Source organism: Protopterus annectens, chromosome 9.part0 (genome assembly GCF_019279795.1).
Source record: "Protopterus annectens isolate FY-2018-M chromosome 9.part0, PAN1.0, whole genome shotgun sequence".
NCBI lineage: Eukaryota > Metazoa > Chordata > Ceratodontiformes > Protopteridae > Protopterus > Protopterus annectens.
In genome coordinates, this window is record NC_056743.1 from 1,473,969,974 (window position 1) to 1,473,988,655 (window position 18,682).

General features: G+C 45.6%; 1 protein-coding gene across 1 annotated transcript in view; it reads right to left on the reverse strand.

Annotated features, from left to right (window-relative positions):
• The window catches only part of TMEM205 (transmembrane protein 205), a 395,701-nt gene that overhangs the window by 61,107 nt on the left and 315,912 nt on the right, over positions 1–18,682 (reverse strand). The window lies entirely within an intron of this gene.

Here is an 18,682-nt window from a genome sequence, read left to right on the forward strand (position 1 = left end):
TTTCATTTTCAGCATCACAGCATTATTACATTTTTTGTTATACATAGCTCAAAGCAGACATCCTTGCACTGTAGAAATTGCATACTACAGGTTAAATAGCAGACCACCAAAATAGCTACATAGTATAGGCATATTTACGCTTCAGTTTTGTACTATGGGGTCACTAAAGTAAAATCAGTTCAATGTTTGTTTCTGGGTACATTTGTGGAATACAAAGAGTTGAACATTTAGCTAGTTCATGCTGTTAACCATTGATTTACATCATCTGCCATGAGCCCAGCTTTAGTCAGTTGTCACTGAAAGAAAAAAAACATACTGGATTGTCTGCATATGATGTAACAACTTCAGCAACTGAAGGCTCATAATCTGTGCTTCACCAAACCAAATGTGCATATATTACACCAAGACACAACACGTGCACTGAATTCCAGGGCTGGTTAACACAGACTTATGATTCTTCTCATAAAAAGGCAGTAAACGGAATGAGGGGTGTGTCACAGAAGAAAACAGGTCTGGGATGGCACTGGAGATTTTAGACTGCAACAGGCTGTAATTTTATTCTGCTATTGAAAATATTGTCTAAATTTCATAAAACTTACTTTTTCTTGCAATGGATAAGGCTGCAACTCACTACAAGCAACTGGTGATTGACACAGAAAATAAAGGGTGGTGCTGTTCCTCTTCAACAGCTAGCAGGGAGTGATTCACCGCTGTTCGTAGTATTTCCTTACATCTGTGGTTGTGTAATTGTGGAATTTATATATGTAAAGTGGATGTCGGGCAAATCCCCAACAAGGAGCTGCAATAATAAATATCTTTCATTTTGCATCCAGACTGGACGTTACACAAAGAATCAAATTAGGAAAGTTTGCCCAACTTCCCCACTAGTGGTCCTGTATGAAATGAATTACATTGCAACTTGCCAATCAAAACTGGACAAGCTACACCATATCAATTGGTGTTTGTCATAGGAAATTGTTGTCTATATTGTTTCTATCACAGAAACAAGAGTGAATCACTTTTTTCTTACATATACCAGCTACATAGTGAAAGGAAACGGTAAGTGAGAGGGGTGTGAGAGGCAAAGTCTCCCACATGGGCAGGCACAGAGATCTTGCCCTGAAAATCAGACAAAAAAGCACTCCCGTTTCCCTTATCTGGACAATGCCTCCTTTGCTTATGTTCATCCAGCTGGAGCTTTGGATTTATGCAAAGAATCATTGCAGAGGTGCATGGCAGCATCCGAAGAATTAAAACATAGTTAATTCAGTACTTGTCGCAAAACATGTGATGCTATGAAACATGAACCTTTTTGTTGTTCTAATCAGCATTCTTGTTCATAAGTGTGTACTAGGCTAACGGCTCTGGAGCCTATATAAGCCTAGCCCAAGAAGTTTCCCGGGCATCATGCCACCCAAAGTTAGTTCCAAGTGTCCCTGTCAAGCAAGGCCATTGAAGTGATCCCATGGATAAACTTCTTATTGCCCATCCACTTATCAAGATTTCTCTTAAAGAGGGCCAGTGAAGTGTTCTGCTTGACGTGAATGGGAAGTCTGTTCCAGAGTATGGGAAGTCTCTGGGTTAGTAACCTGTCCCTCCAGCATGTTCTGTTTATTGTGGTAATGTGGTTTAGGTCCCTGGAGCGTGTGGCATGGAGGGATTGGGATTTCTTTAGGTGTAGCATATCTACCAGCTCTGGGCCAGACATGGCTTTGTAGGTCAAGCAGAGATCGCCTCTAAGTAGGCGATAAGAGACAGAGTACAGCTGGAGTTTGTTTGAGTCTGTCCATATAGGGCATGCGTCTAAGGCCTAAGATCTTCTTAGTGAGGTATCTCTGTGGCCTTTCCATTTGCTGTAGGTGTCTAGTGAGGTACATACCAAGTGAGGCACTGTATTCTATAATACATCTAATGAGGGATGAGTAGAGAAGGATTATGACCTCTTTCTTCTTGGATGAGAAACCTTTTGTAATGAGATGTGCCACATGGAAAGACTTTCTGACTACAGTGGCAGTGTCGTTATCAAAGGAGAGGTTGCTGTCAACCTGTGTCCCCAGGTCTCAACACACCTTCGCTGTTTAGTGGACTACCGCCTATGTGGTAGCTCATGGGCTCCGAATTTTTCCCAAAGGGAATGACTATGCACTTTCTGGCATTGAGCTTAAGGCCATGGTTCTGGCATCAGTCATTGGTGTCCGTGAGGCCTTTTTGTAGAATGTCTATATCAGTTGGTGAATCAATGATGGTTCCCAGTTTGCAATCATCTGTGAACTTGGTCAGCCAGAGTCCCTTTGTGTTGGCTTGAACCTCAGAGAAGTAGATGCCAAACACGAGAGAACCTAGGACCGATCCCTGTGGGACACCACTTGCAACTAGTCAGTAGTCAGATTCGGAGACCGCTACTTTCACAGTGTGGGTTCTATCAGTGAACCAGTTGGCAAGCCATCTTATGACATATGGGTTCATGCCTAGTTTAGTAAGTCTATCTATGATTCCTGAGTGAGGGATGGTGTTGAAGGCCTTGGCAAGATCTAGTTAGGCTGTGTGAACTACCCTGCCCTCATCCACAACTTTGGTGACAGACTCAAAGAAGTCTATCAGGTTGAGCAGGCATGATCTACCTTTCACAAACCCAAACTGTGTGGGGTCTAGAATTTGGAGATTCCCTATGTCCTTATTTATAAAGGTCCATGATGATGTGCTCCATAGCCTTACATAACAGACTTGTCAGGCTAATGGGGCAGTAGTTCCCAGGGTCTGTAGTCACTCCCCCTTTGTGGAGTGAGATGATCATAGCAGTGCACTATTCGGTAGGAACAAAGCCTGAAATGAGGCTGTGATTGAACAGGGTACTCAGGTGTGGTGCCAGTTCACTTTGTAATTCATGCAGAACACAGCCAGGGATATTATCAGGTCCCATGGAAGCTGTATTCTTGGCTTTGGACAGTGCGTTTTTTTACCTGTGTAGCCATGATAATAGGGACTTGGCATTACTCCGGTATTGTTATAGGCCCTTTAGGGGGAAGAAGTGGGGTAAAGTTCGCACTGAACCTGTCAGGCAATATGTTGGCAATATCAGTTGGTTCTGTACATGTATTGCCATTGTGCTGTAACTCAGAGCAGATCTGAGTATTGCCATGTAGATTCTTCACATAACTATAGAATGCCTCGTGGTTGTCTTTAGAATCTGCAGTAATTTTGTTTTCGTAGCTAGCTTTAGAGGATTTGATGATGGATCTCAGTTTTTTGCTGAGGCTGACAAGGGAGTTTTTTCAGTCTTGGGACTTCACCCTTTTCTGCAACAGTTTTTTCCTTCTGTTGTAGAGTTTGTTTATGGTGGGGCACCACCAGATTGGCTTCCTTTTTTTTGGAGGAGAGCGTCTTGGTTTTGTTTGGTATGGCCCGTTCCATGCACTTGTGTATGTGCTCATACAGTGCACTGGTGTATGATTCAGTCATGCACCTATTTTCCATTTGCATGGGCGTCGTGACGTTAGCCACCTCTATTTTTAGAAGGCCAAAATTGGACCAGAACACCAAAGGTGGAGGCGTGTCCATATTCATTAAGGATATCCACACCTCCAGACTAGTTGCTCAGCATAATGCATCCGAGGTTATCCAAATGCAACTAACTCTGGGCAAAACTGCAATCCAAGTTGTAGCTTGTTACAGATTCCCCACCATGCCCCAGGATTCCCACTCCTCTTTTCATGACATACTGGAAAATATTAGGGTTCAACCAAACACCCTAATAATGGGCAATTTCAACTACCCCACCATTAACTGGGAAAACTACTCATGTACCAACTCCTTCACTCAACGCTTTCTGGAATTCATAAATTCTAATGCCCTGGATCAACTTATCCACACCTGCACCAGAGGCAACAATATCCTAGACAGTCATTACCAGCATGAGCGACCGGGTGTTCCACACCTGAAATCAACACCTTGTTGGTCAGATCCAACCATAAGCTAATCACCCAAGATATCCACCCCCCACCCCCACCCCCCATTAAGGAAAACAAGGTAAAACATTTCTCCAAAGCCAAGTTCATGCTTATTAAGACAGAAGTGGCAAACGTCATGACAACCATGCAGATGGACAATACAGTTACGACTGCTGAATCCTACACAAATGCACTGTATAAGCACTCACATGAGTGCATGGATCGTGCTATCCCAAACAGAACCAAGATGTTATCCTCCAAAACAATTAAGCCAATCTGGTGGTCCCCTGCCATAAACAAACTCTACAACAGAAGGAAGAAACTTGCAAAAGACCGTAAAATCCCATGAGTGGAAGAGCTCCTTGGTCAGCCTCGGTAAGAAGCTGTGATCCCTTATAAGATCCTCCAAAGCTAGCTATGAAAACAAAAATCTCCACTGATTCTAGGGGCAACCACAAATTATTCTATAGCTATGTCAAGAATCTCAATGGCAACACCCAGATCTCCTCAGAGTTACAGCACACAATGGCAAGAAAATTACAGAACCAACTGATATTGCCAACATCCTGGCAGATAAGTACAAAGCTAACTTTACCCCCCTCTCACCCCCTAAAGTGCCCATATCTATACAGGAAGAATGCAGAGTCCCTGTAATCACAACTACACAGATAAAAGCTGCACTCTCTAAAGCCAAAAAGACAGCAACCATGGGACAATATCTCAGGCTGAGTTTTACACGAACTTCAGAACGAACTGGCTCCCCATCTAAGCACCATGTTCAATCATAGCCTCACGTCAGGCTTTGTGTCCACTGAATGGCACACAGTAATAGTTATCCCACTCCACAAAGGATGAGCCACCACTGATCCCAGGAACTATCTCCTTATTAGCCTGATGAGCCTGGTCTGTAAGGCCATGGAACATCTCATCATGGACCTGATAAACAAAGACATTGGTAACCTCCAAACTCTGGACCCCACACAGTTCGGGTTTGCGAAAGGTAGATCATGCCTCCTGAACCTGATCGACTTCTTTGAGGCAGTCAACAAAGCCATAGACGAGGGTAAGGTGGTTCACACAGCCTATCTTGACCTCGCCAAGGCTTTCAACACCATCCCCCATTCTGGAATTATAGCTAAACTCATTAAACTAGGTATAACTCCCTAAATCAAAAAATGGGTTGCCAACTGGCTCACTGACAGAACCCACACTGTAAAAGTTGCAGACTCCAAATCTGACTTCAAACCAGTGACAAGTGGAGTACCACATGGTTCAGTCCTCAGACCTCTCCTGTTTGGTATCTACTTCTCTGAAGTACAGGCTAACAAAGAAGGCCTTTGGCCAACGAAGTTCGCAGATGACTGCAAACTAGTAGCCATAAGAGTCCCCAAATGATGTGGACATCCTACAGAAGGGCCTCACTGAGAGATGCCCGATAGCCATGGCCTCAAGCTCAATGCCAAAAAATGCATTATTATCCCTTTTGGTAAAAACTCTGTACCCATGAACTACCACATAAGCAGCAGTCTACTTAACGCCGAATGTGTGATAAGAGACCTTGGGACCCAGGTGGACAGTAGTCTCTCCTTTGATAATCACATCACCACAGTAGTCAGGAAATCCTTCTATGTGGCACATCTCATCACAAAAGGGTTCTCATCCAGGAAAAATGAGGTCATTGTTCCCCTCTACTCGACACTCATTAGACCCATTATAGAGTACAATGCCCCTTTTGGAATGTACCTCACAAGACATCTGCAGCAGCAGCTGGAAAGGCCACAGAAGTACCTTACAAAGAGGATTACTGGCCTCAAACGGATGCCCTACACTGACCGTTTCAAAAAACTCCAGCTTTACTCCATAGCATATTGCCTTCTCAGAGGTGATCTCTGCCTAACGTATTAAGCTATGTCAAACCCACAGTTGTTGGGCATGCTACACCTAAATAAATCCCAATCCTCTGAGCTACACGCTCTAGGGACGTAAACCTTGTCACCACAATAAAAAGGACATGCTGGAGGGATAGATTCCTGTCCCAGAGACTTCCCATACTCTGGAACAAGCTACCCATCTATGTCATACAAAGTTCCTCATTAGCACTCTTCAAGAAAAATCTTGATGAGTGGATGGAGAAATAGGAAATACACTCCAGGGATCACTTCTGTGGCTCTGCTTGACAGGGGCACAGGAAAATAACATTCTTGGGTGGCGTAAGCCAGGGAACCTTATTGGCTAGGCTTACTTAGGCCCTTGGGCCGATAGCCTAGTACCTACTTATGAACCTATGGAGAAGTTTTTTTTTTACAGTGGTTTCCTTTGGGGGGGGAGAGAGTGGGATATGGAGATCCATGGTGATTACCTTGTGGTCAGATCTGACCAGGGAGGGGTTGATTACTGCTGTAGAGCAACGGTCGCCCATGTTAGTAATGACCAGGTCAAGGATGTTTCTTCCCCTGGTGAGGGTAAGAATAAGTTGGTCCAGGGCATTTGAAATAATGAATTCCAGAAAACGTTGAGCAAGTGTGTTGGTACAGGAGTAATTTTCCCAGTTAATGGAGGGGTAGTTAAACCTTCCCAATATAAGGGTATTGGGTTGTACCCTAATATTTTCCAGTGCGTTTAGGAATGTGGAGTGGGAGTCTTGGGACATGGTGGAGGATATATAGCAGGCGACAACCTGGGATTGCAGTTTTACCCAGTGTTAGTTGTACTTGAAGTATCTCTGATGTGTTATGTTGGGCTATTAGTCTGGAGGTGTGCATATCCTTTATGAATATGGAGAAACCACCGCCTTTAGTGCTTCGCTCCAGGTTTAGGGGGCAAAAGGTGTGGTACGAATTATAGCCTGGCAGTCCTGGGGTGCTCTCAAAGAGCCCTGAACTAAGTCTCGGTCACTGCACAGATGTCGATGTTCTCCATTTTAAGGAGTGCTTCGGGCGAGTGCATTTTGAGATCTTGACTTCTAGCATTGAGTAGCATTACCCTCAAATTTTGTTTGCTTATAGCTGTTATGGTGGTAATTTTGTCTTCAGGACATTGCCTAAAAAGACACTATAGGTGTGGCAAGAGCCTTGGCCAGTATCCGGAATCCCTGGGGTGAGACAGGTGCAGGCCATCTCTGGCAAAGCATCAAGGTCTGTTGATCATGTCATCCCAGGCAGATAGATACTGGATCCCCTTAGAATGACACCAGAAACTTAGCCAATTGTTGAAGTCAATAATTTTTGGCTTGTACTGTGGTACCATTCTAGATGACGGTAGGATGCTACACAGAGCTAGGGTCATACTTGCCTAGGCTACAAGATCTGAGAGCTCCTCTACGTCTCTTTTCATGTAGTCCAGGGAGGTACATCTCAGGAAATTCACACCAACATGGACAATGACAGTCATATTTGTACCTGTTGCGGAGTGACCCAAGTGCATGGGTTATGTGGCGGATACTGGCACCAGACAGGCAGCTGACCGTAACTTTCTCCTTAGTCAACCTAGTGAGTGGGACATCAGTGTGCCTTACTATTGACTCACCTATGACTAGTGTACTGGGTAAGTTGTTTTGCCTTATGGGCTTTGGTTGAGTGGCACACTGTTTATGTGAGCTGTGTCTCATGGTTTGTGCTGGGATGTGGTTGTTGTTTGCGTTTCTGCCTCAGAGGTCTCTGTTGTTTGGGCAGATTTTTATTGAGATCCTCCGCAAAAGTAGGTGTGTGTTTTTGTTGCTATGTGTGAGGGTTGTGGTGGTGTATGTTCTGGAGGACGATGTGTTGAATGTGGTGTGGTGCAGGTGTTAACCTTCTCCTCTTGACTGGCTAATCCAGTCTTGGCTGGAGAGTGCTTGGCTTCCAATTTGGCTATATATGTGCATCTCTCACACGTCATAGTGTTGAAAGCTAAGAGGAGAGGGTTGTCTTTGTACATGAGGCAGTTGCTACATTGCCTCAGGATGCCCAAGTTCACCAGGTTGACAGGAGAAAGCACAGGAAACTGACCTTTAGACATGCCTGGATACAAGCTCAAGTACTGAAGCCTTTTACAGGAAAAATGTCACTCAAAGTGTCTGAGTCTGTACAGAGCACTGCCAAATTCTTGAGGGGAAACTAATACGCAGACCCTGAAAATTTAAAGATGAAGTATTTAGGCAGATATTCTAAAGTAAAGAAGAAATGGGGTTCCTATCACGTAGTCAAACTTTTACAAGTTCGAACCACATATGGTCGAGACCATAAGTTTGAATTTGTAAAAGTTTGAGCGTTTGAATGGGAATCTCCATAAGCGGAGGTTTCCGTTCAGTTCAATGTGGTGTGATCTCAGTGTTGGTATTTTAAGTAGCGGGGGGTGTGGGGAGCACAGCCCATCACGTGGGGGAGGCAGGGGGGCTTGCCCCCTGCTTACAATTTATTTGTCAGTTTTTTTTTTATTTTTTACATAGTCGTAGTTCTGTAACTATAATGGTTCGACCATCAGTTGTTCAGAGTTATGGAACTTCGACTACATGATATAGACCTGAAATCAGGCAGTAATTACTGAAAACAAGGAATTAGCTTGTCAAGAATGATAAAAAGAGGGGAAGTCATATGAATGGCTACTGCCTGGCTAAGACTAATGCTGGTCTCAGAACAGCTTCACTCTGTTGGGATAGAATACTCCTTTGCTTCTTCTCTCACCAGAAGCAAAATGTTAGCACCAATCCCAAGAAGAGAAGCAGGCCATGGCCTGTTTGGTGATCCACAGTCTTGTCCCAGATGATGCAAGGGTCTGCAGGCTTGTAGCCTTTTTCTATCAGGCTTTCTTGAATTAGTTAATTCACATGCATACTAAATGACAGATATACCATCCCAGTGTAACTTGGACATGACACAATTCAAGTCCTGGAATGTCAAATCCTGAAAATGGGAAAAGGTCAGTCAACATACAGTTTTAGACTACTACTGTAATGCACTTTAATCCGTTTTACTCATGATCTTTCAAACCATTAACCGCAAGTGATTTCTGCAAAGGAATGAAAGGCAATGTATGTATATGTTGGGGGGGGCTGATAGATGGATGGTGAGAGTGGGTGACAGTATGAGTTCTTCCTTTACTTGCCAGTTATTCCCAGAATAAGTAAATTATATCAACCCCTTCTTTGTTGTTTACATATTACGGTACTTCACTGGCAACCTTTCGTATAACACAAGAACATTAAATTTATATAAATTAAATTTTAAAAGAAAAAAGTAATGTATTTCAGAATGAAAAAATATAAATACATGTGTGTGTGTGTGTGTGTGCGTGTAGGAAAGCACCGTAGTAAAAAGTATCAAACAAATGCAGCAACCAGTGCAACCAACACAGCTGTCATAAAATTAAAACTTTAATACAATAAAACATTCATAAAGATTAGCGATTTTGGATAACTCAGTATCCTTCATCAGATCAAACCTTCCATGCAAACAATTCTCTATTTAAAAAACATTCACCAGTGAATCACAATCATCACAATAGACTACGCTCCTTTAGGACTGGTTTGAAAGGTAGACTGCTGTTAACCCCAGGTAGCTTATCAGCCTGTAAGTTAACTATCCAGTTTGTAAGGGCCAAGAAACAAAAGCTGTGACTATTATTTTCCAGTATGTTTTAAAGGATTCTTAAGAGTCAGTTAACCTAATACTAGCACTTGCAAACTGCTTCTGCTTCAGGCACCGCACGGCAAGAAAGACTGATGTAATGGCGTCTGCTGCATGCTTTATACGCCTGACTACCTGACATCATGGAAGATTAGCAACCGACGCAGGACACAAAACTTTGATAAATCAGACCGAATGAGGGCTACTGCAAGCAGATAACCCAAATGTGATGACTGCAACAGTGAAACACTAAGAACATCTGCATAAAACAAAGCAAGCAGAATAAAATTAGCCCTATCGACAAAGCTCTTTTCTCTATCCATTCCCAAAACACCACCACCATTGAAGTCGTCCCTAGCACTAAAGTGTTAGGTGTTATCATTGATGACAAATTAACATTTGACCTTCATATCTACAGCTACATTAAAAAAACATCAAAAGCTTAGTGTCCTCTATAGACATAACTACTGGAATTGAGCCTGTAGATGCACTTGGTAGCTCAAGGCTATGTTCCACAGAGCCATGGCTAGTCGGCAGAGGGGGTAAGAATGGGTACTCCGCTGCTTATGTACCACAACATTGGTGTTGTCCGTCTTTACCATTAATTGTCCTGGAAGAGTGTGGTCCTTGAAGGCTGTCAGAGCATTCTGAACAGCTAACATTTCTTTTTGATTGATATGCAGGTGCATTTCACTTGGGTTCCATTTGCCCTGAATGCACTTCCCTGCCAGGTGAGCCCCCGATGCATAGTCTGATGAGTCTGTTTGGGTTTGGGCGGCAGGTGGTAGAGTGAATGGTAGTCCCTTGTTTTGGTGGCAGGCCTCTGCCCACCAAAGGAATTCTAACCATAGGCAGGGTATGATAGGAATCATTGCTTCTACATCCTGAGAATGTTGACACCATAGACTTTTTAGATACCACTGCAGTTTCCTCATACGCAGTCTTGCATATGGAATTAGTAGAATGCACGAGGCCATGAACTCCAAGGCTTGCAGTATTTGCCTTGCAGATAGCAGGGTTTTTGTGGCCACTAGTTTGAAGTAAGTTGTCACATGAATTTCTCTGGCGTGATGAAAGCCATCTGGGAAGTTGTGTTCAAGCTTGCTCCCAGGAATATAATTTGTTGACAGGGTACCAGATGTGATTTATTTTCGTTTATGGTGTACCCCAGACAAGTTAACACCTTTTGTACAAATGCCAGATGATTCAGAAGCATGAACTAGCTTTCTGCCTGAATTAGACAATCGTCCAGGTATGGGTATATTTGAATATTTCTTTGGCTGCAAAATGCAATGACTGGAGCTAGGCACTTTGTGAATACCCTGGGTGCAATAGATAAGCCAAAGGGCAGTGCAGAGAACTCATAGTGCATGCAGCCTGCTTTGAAGCGTAGGTATTTTCTGCAAGATTTCCTGATTGGGATGTGCAGGTAGGCTTCCTTTAAATCCAGTGTTGCCAACCAGGCATCTTTGTCTATCATGGGAAGCAACTGGTGAAGAGTTAGCATCTTGAATTTTGGAATCACCAAAAAGGTGTTTAGGATAGACACGTCCAGGATAGGACACCATGAATTGTCTTTTCTGGGTACCAGGAAAAGTCTTGAGTAGAAACCTTGTCCCTTTTCCTCTTCTGGTACAGTCTGAATAGCCTTTAATCTTAAGAGAGAGTACTTGCTTTTGAGCCTCTGCCCACTGATTTGGGGGTAGATCTGGCCAACCATTTGGTGTTGGTAACGTGTGGAAGTGAAATCTATATCCTTGGGAAACTATGTTAAAAACCCCATTTGTCCTGGGTAACGAGTTCCCAGTTTTTTGCTTGCAGAGCAATCTTTCCCCCTAAAGGAGCAGTCAGTTGAGAAGTGCTTGGAAGTTTTAAAGTCACTGAGACAGCTTACCATAGGGGGGAGTCTTGCTACTCCCTGATTTATAAGTGGGAGCCCCCCCACTGCTTAGTCCTGTGCGTACCCTGGGACGGAAGCCTGGGTGTTCTGCTGGTTCTGGGTTTGAACTGAGAAGACCTGGAAGAGTCAGGAAAGGACCAATTTTTTGAGGGCCAATGCCTACTAAATCTAGGAAGCTGCACTTGTAAGAAATCTGTAACAGTTTGCATAGATTTAGCTTTTTCCTCCATCTTTTTAAGAACTTCTGCTTTGTTGCCAAACGGGCAGTCCTGATTTAAGGGAGCATCCAGCAATTTAGTTTTAACATGATCTGGCAAAGATTGCTCCTTAAGCAAAGCATGTCTTAAGTACAGACCCGGTGACAGCAGCCCTGCAAGATGCCTCTAGTGAATCAAAACCACATTGCAAAGTATGTTTTCCAACCTGTTCAGCAGAATGCATTAAATCCTGAAAATCCTTATTTTCAGCACAGTCGGGAATTAACATAATTTTCTGTTTAAGCAATCCAATAATATGCTGCTGATACTTTAACATATGAAACTGGCAGTTTAAGGCCCTGATTGCCAAGGTTGCAGACGGGTATACCTTCTTACCCCATCTATCCAGGGCCCTGGAATCTCTATCAGAGGTGGTAGGATTTTTGACAGTAGTAGCCTTAATGCCCTTGGGTCCCTGTGAAATGGTCTCAAGGTCTGCAGTAGGATATTTAGAAAGGAACTTATGAAAATCAAGAACCCTGTAATATCTATCAGGTTTTCTGGGAGCAGGAGGTAAAGAGTCAGTGGTCAAGCTAGACTCCGAAAAGGCATCGTCAACAATGTCCAGCACAGGAGGGATAGCTAAAGGCCTGTGTTGGGGCAGGAGTAAGAAATCTCTAAGCCTCTTTTTAGAATCGGAGTAATCCTGGCTTTCCCAGTGAAAATGTTCCCCAAGAGTATGCAAGGTTTCAACCAAAAGAAAAATTGTCTGGGGGAGAAGAAGAGGGAATAGAGTCCACTGCATCAGAATCCTTATAGGTAGATAAGGGTAAATCCTGGTCATCAGTGGAGACAGAAATTTCAGAATCCTGGTCAGAAGTATACGCAAATTCAGTCCTAGGTCTCTTAGAGGGGGAAGGTTGGCTTCCCCTGATTAAAGTAATAAGGTCTTCAGCCATTCTTACTTGTTTTTTAGGCACAGAAACCTGACCATATGGTCTAGGCGTCGGTTTCAAAGGCATGGTTCAAGTTTTAGGCCTAGAAGAAGAAGATGGCATTGGTTTAATATGCAAGTCCATAGGCCTGAATACAGCCTCAGAAGCCGGTGCTTGCACAGTGGCTCCGGACACATCCAAGGTAGAGACATCCGCAGGTTCCACAGTTGAAGTATCTCATGGCATACCGGACTCTGAATGGGTCTCAGTAGAGGCCTGCTGATCTGAAGTGGCTGGTATCAGGGGCTGCGAAAGCACCTTACTGAGTACTGGCAAATTGGAGACTAGCTTAGGAGCAGCGTCATCGGCAGCTTTGGACCTAGGTGGCCTGTCTCTGTCTTTATCTTTGTGTTTTTTGGAATGTCGGTATTGATTGGCTTACTGAAGACTTATCTGGATAATTGAACCGAGTACCAAAATATTTAGAAGCGAAAATGTACAGACAACAAATTGTTTGTGGTTTAAATAAGGCACAAAACCGACAGCGAGGTATGTCGTGGTCAGGGCCTAGGCAAGGAATACAATATGAATGAAAATCTTTATGAGGTATTTGCTTTCCACAAGAAATACAATTATTGACTTTTACTAACATCAGTTTAGAGCAAGAAAAAGTTCCAATGGGGTACTTAGCTTTAGTTGAAGACTTAGGTTCTGAAACCCAGAAATGAAAATTTCAGGAGTCGGCTGACCGGCACTTGCAATCTGCTTCTGCTTCAGGCACCGCACAGCAAGAAAGACTGATGTAATGGCGTCGGCTGCATGCTTTATACCCCTGACGTCACGGAAGATGAGACAGCAACTGACCCAGGACCCAAGACTTTGATAATCAGGCCGACTGAGGACTACTGCAAGCAGATAACCCAAATGTGATGACTGCAACACTGAAACACGAAGAACTTTTAGTTATGTACTCACCATAACTTTAGATGTTTGGGATCCATCTCACCTACATTCTGTACTGATGGGTTCGGAGCCGATGCCTCGGCTCCGACTCGCACGCTTTATGCTATAGAGCGAGGCCTCTTATTGGCTGAGCTATCTTTATCCCAGGATGCACCACCACTAATCCCCCAGATCTTGTTTGTCCGCATTCATGCACACATGCATAACTTGATTATATAACATTGTTAGATGTTTCAAGATGAAACAGGATTCGGACCTTCCGATATCCTCTGATCTCCAAGGAAGGGGGAAGGAGGGTGGGTTATTAGGAAAGTAGGCGAGATGGATCCCAAACATCTAAAGTTATGGTGAGTACATAACTAAAAGATGTTATGTGATCCCATCTCGCCTACATTCTGTACTGATGGGACAGCGTCCCTAGCACCTAAATCCCGGGTGGCTCATTGGAAAACACTCCTGAGCACTGTGAAACCAAATGAAGCTCGTCCTCTAGATGCCACATCTAATTTGTAGTGGGAAATAAAGGTGTGCAGGGAAGACCATGTAGCCGCAGCACAAATGTCACCAATAGCAAGCTTAGAATGAAATGCTATCGAAGTAGCCATAGCCCTTGTAGAATGAGCTTTGACAGAGGCGGTAAGCTCTTTGTTAGAATAAAAATAAGCTTGAGTAATACAGTCCCTGATCCATTTGGCAATAGTGACCTTTGTGACAGCTTTGCCCAATTTATTGTCTGCAAAGGATACAAACAACTGATCTGTTTTCCTTGATTGTTTGGTCCTATCTAGATAAAAACGTAACTGTCTGTGGACATCTAGTGTGTGGAATATGAACTCCGCTTTGTTAGAGTATTTTGGGAAAAAAACTGGAAGCTCTAACGATTGCTGTAAGCAGAAACTAGAACAAACTTTAGGGACAAAGGAAGGATTTGGCCTGAGGGATACTCTGTCTTTGTGAAAAACCAAGTACGGGGGTTTTACTGACAAAGCCTGAAGCTCTGAAACTCTTCTGGCAGAAGTAATCGCCACCAGAAAGGCTGTCTTCCATGATAGAAACTTTAGATCACATGTAGCTGCCGGTTCAAAGGGAAAAGAAGTCAAGGCGCGTAACACTATATCGAGATCCCATGGAGGTGCAGGATGAGAAATCGGAGGTCTTAATAGAGCAGCACCTTTCAAGAAGGTCTTACACAATCTGTTGCTCATTAAAGGTGGGTCCATGGATTCGTGAAAATTAGAAATTGCTGCCAATTGTACCTTGATGGTAGAAACTGAAGAGCCTTGATTAAAAAGAGAAGTCAGAAATTTTAGTACTTCTGCCACGGGAATAGAAATGGGGTCCAGGCCCCGGAGTTGAGCCCAAATAGCAAATCTTTTCCATTTGCTAGAATACAGTTTCTTTGTAGCAGACTTATGGGCGAAGATAATATGTGTACAACATCTGGATCCAATGTATGACTCCTGACTATCGTCGGAAGAGGAGGAGCCAAGCGTCAATTTTAAGGTGTGTAGGGACTGGTGGAATAGTCCCGACTGATGAACCAGTAGGCCTGGGATCTGATCCAGGAACCATGGACCTCCCAGGGCATGTTTCGAAGATAGGGAACCATACTTGACGAGGCCAGTAAGGAGCAATTAAGATCATTTTGCTCCCCAAGAGAGATGCCTTTGAATCACTCTGGGAAGGAGAGGAACTGGCGGGAAGGCATAAAGCAAGCTGGTGGGCCAAGGTGGACTAATGTGTCCATGGGGCTCTTCCCTGGAGCCGGGTTAGGAGAAGAATTCTTTGCACTTAGATTCAGAGGAGTCGCGAAGAGGTCGCAACACGGAACTCCCCATTCGCTGAAAATCTGACTTGCAACTGTCATATTCAGAGACCATTCGTGAGGAGAGAGGATGGTTCTGCTCAATCTGTCGGCTATCACATTGGACTTGCCCGGTATGTGAGTAGCCACTAGGAAACGTTTGGTTGAGACTGCCCATTCCCAAACTCTCATGGCTTCTCTGCAAAGAGGATATGATCTGGTCCCTCCCTGTTTGTTCAAGTACCAAACAACTGACATGTTGTCTGAATGAACAGCAATTACGCCCTGAGGGAGATAATCGTGAAGGGCTTGAAGGGACAGAAGTACTGCCCTCATTTCTAAGATGTTGATATGAAGCAAAGCATCCTCCGGATGCCATTTGCCTTGGACTGACCTGCCCAGGGAATGTCCCCCCCCACCCCGTCTGGGAGGCGTCCGTGGTCAAAGTGGCCGCCGGAAGAGGTAGAACAAAGGGTCGTCCCTGATCCAAGTTGGAGGGCACTAGCCACCAGCGAAGGTCCCGTCTGCAAGATTCCGTGATCCATACAAGATGACTGAGGGGGAGTTCCTGAAAGGACCACTGAGCTGAAAGAAGCCACTGGAGAATTCTCATGTGCAACCTTGCCAAGGGGACTAGAAGAACCGTGGCGGACATGGATCCTAATAGCTGCAGGACCATTCTGGCTGGGGCTTTGGACCTGGGAAGTAAGGCTCGAACTTGAGTCTGTATGGTTTGTATTCTGTCTGTAGGCAGATAGACCCGCATTTGGTTTGAGTCTATCTCTACCCCTATGAATCTTATTCGTTGAGATGGCAGCAACACAGACTTTGGCCAATTGAAGGTGATTCCAAGGAATTGCCCAGAGATATAGTGGCTTGTAGGCTCCGCAGAAGTAGATGCTTGGAGGTGGCGGTTAGGAGCCAGTCGTCTAGATACGGAAACACCTGGAATCCTAGACTTCTCAGGTGAGCAGTCACGACTGCCAAACACTTGGTGAACACCCTGGGGGCTGTGGTGAGACCAAAGGGCAGACGAACTGAAAATGACTGCCTCCTAGGCTGAAGCGCAGATGTCTCCTGGACGCTCGATGTACCATGATGTGATAATAAGCGTCCTTGAGATCTATGGAGCACATCCAAACACCTTTCTCCAGCAATGGGAGAATGGTTTGTAGGGTGACCATTCTGAACTTTGACTTTCTGACTGAACGGTTTAGGATGCTGAGGTCCAAAATGGGCCTCAAGTCCCAGTCTTTTGGCACCAAAAGAATCTTGAGTAAGTCCCTAATCCGATCTGGTCTGCGGGACTGGTTGGATGACTCCTTTTGCAGCAGCTTTGAAACTTCTGAGGCTGCGGTATCCCGCTGACTGGGTGGCGGGTCCGGGATTTTTTTGGACTGAGGGGGGGAGAGAATGGGATGGAGTAACCTCCGGCGATAATCCGAAGCACCCATCGGTCCTGGGTGATACTTTCCCAGGCCTTTAGGTGCTTCGAGAAACGACCCCCGACTGGCTCCGGAGCAGCACAGCCGGGCAATCCCTCAGGGACTATGAAAGGCTGAAGAGCCATGAAAGGACTCGCGGTCTCCAGTGTTGCGAGGGCCTCTGCCGCCTCTGGGACGGCGTCTTCCGGAAGAATTTCCCCCTCCTCTGCCTCTGGAAGGGGAATCATCCTGCTGAGAGGGGTAAGGCTTCTGAGATCTACAGAACCACATTTTCCCTCCTCTTTTAGCCTTGGGATAAGGCCGAAAGGGAGTGGAAAATCGTGCCTCACGACAGTCAGAGTCTTACCCTCCTGTTCACAGCGGGTTAGTGTGTCCTTTACCTTGGGTCCAAACAGGAGGACCCATCAAAGGCGTCGGCAAATGAAGACTTAAAGGCCTCCAAAATGACACAGGCGGAGCCAGGCTTGTCTCCAGAGCAATGCCTGTAGCTCTACTCGCCTTCGGCTGCATAAGAAATGAGCCTCATGGACGAGTTGAAATGGACGACACTGTAGCCAGCTGAGAGCCAACCGTCTGGGCCAGCTCCTCAGGCAGGTTACCCAAGAGGGTATCGGATAGCTCCTTAATCAGATCCCTCTGAAATCTGGTAAAGTGTAAGGTAGTTCAAGGACCTCAGTGTAAAGGCCGCTGAACTGAGGGTGCGCTTTCTGCACCGATCCATGCTCCTAGACCCCTTATTAGGAGGATGGACGGACGTAGAAGCCTCTGCTACATCTTGCTGGGTAGCAGATGCCACCACCAAAGCATCTACAGCCACACCTTTAGTAAGGAACTCTCATCAGGGGCGAGAGAAATTTGTTCGGACGAGCAGGCACCGGTTCCACAGAGTCTGGGTGTTCCCGCCTTCGACAGATCAAATCCAAGAGCTCAAGGGCGGAGACACCCAGGAGGCGGAGGGCTGAGCCCTCAAGGCCTTCAGGAACACCGACTCATCAGCAGAGGGAGGTTTGGACTGCCAGCCTCGTTGTTTTAGGGCTTCCAGGATGTCTGCAAAGGAGACATCATCCGAGGACGACTTGGGGACCCTCTGCATCATCGAGATCAGTGTCGGATGTCAGAGACTCATCAGGGGAGTCAACGTGCTTCCTCTTGCGATCTCTTCCTGGGGGTTCTTCCAAGAGGCTTCAGAAGGACCTCCAGGAGGGAGAAACCCCAGCGGGGTAACCTGAGGCCCGGGGCTCCGCTGTCTAAGGACAGGGGACTGCCAAACCCAGTCTCCGTATGTAGGAAGGAGCTGGGGAAACCGTGGAGGTAGCCAAGGAAGATTTGGCTAAAGCACTCCTCACAGCCCTGAAGGCGGGACCACCAGAATCCTGGGAGGGTCCCACCTCCATGGCCACGACAGTGGACGGCACTCCCGCTGCCGACGCACCAAGAGGGAGACTTGGGACCGAAAGCATCAATCCCGAAGCCTCCCCCCCAGGGCCGAAGGAAGAATTCCGTGTACTGAACTCCGACCCAAGAGCCGGAGTTGGAGCAGGGGTCGGGCCCGACCCTAACACCTCCACAGGTTCCACCAGCACCGGCTCCAACGGTGCCGAAGCTGTTGGAGGAGGAACCACAGTAGGGGAGTGGACCATCGGCTCCGAAGCCAAATGGGCTGGAGCCAAAACTAGCTTTTGGAACACCGGAGACTGGAAGAGTCGAAGGAGCACCCTGTCGATGTCCGAATCAGACATCTTGGATGACCTAGAGGATACCGATCGGGCCCGAACCGATTTCTCCATCGGCTCCGAAGGGCTCGGGGACCGGCTCCAAATGGACTCAACAACTATAGTCTCAGAGGAAGGTTTCAAGGAAATTTCCCTCGGTGCCGATAAGGACTTCG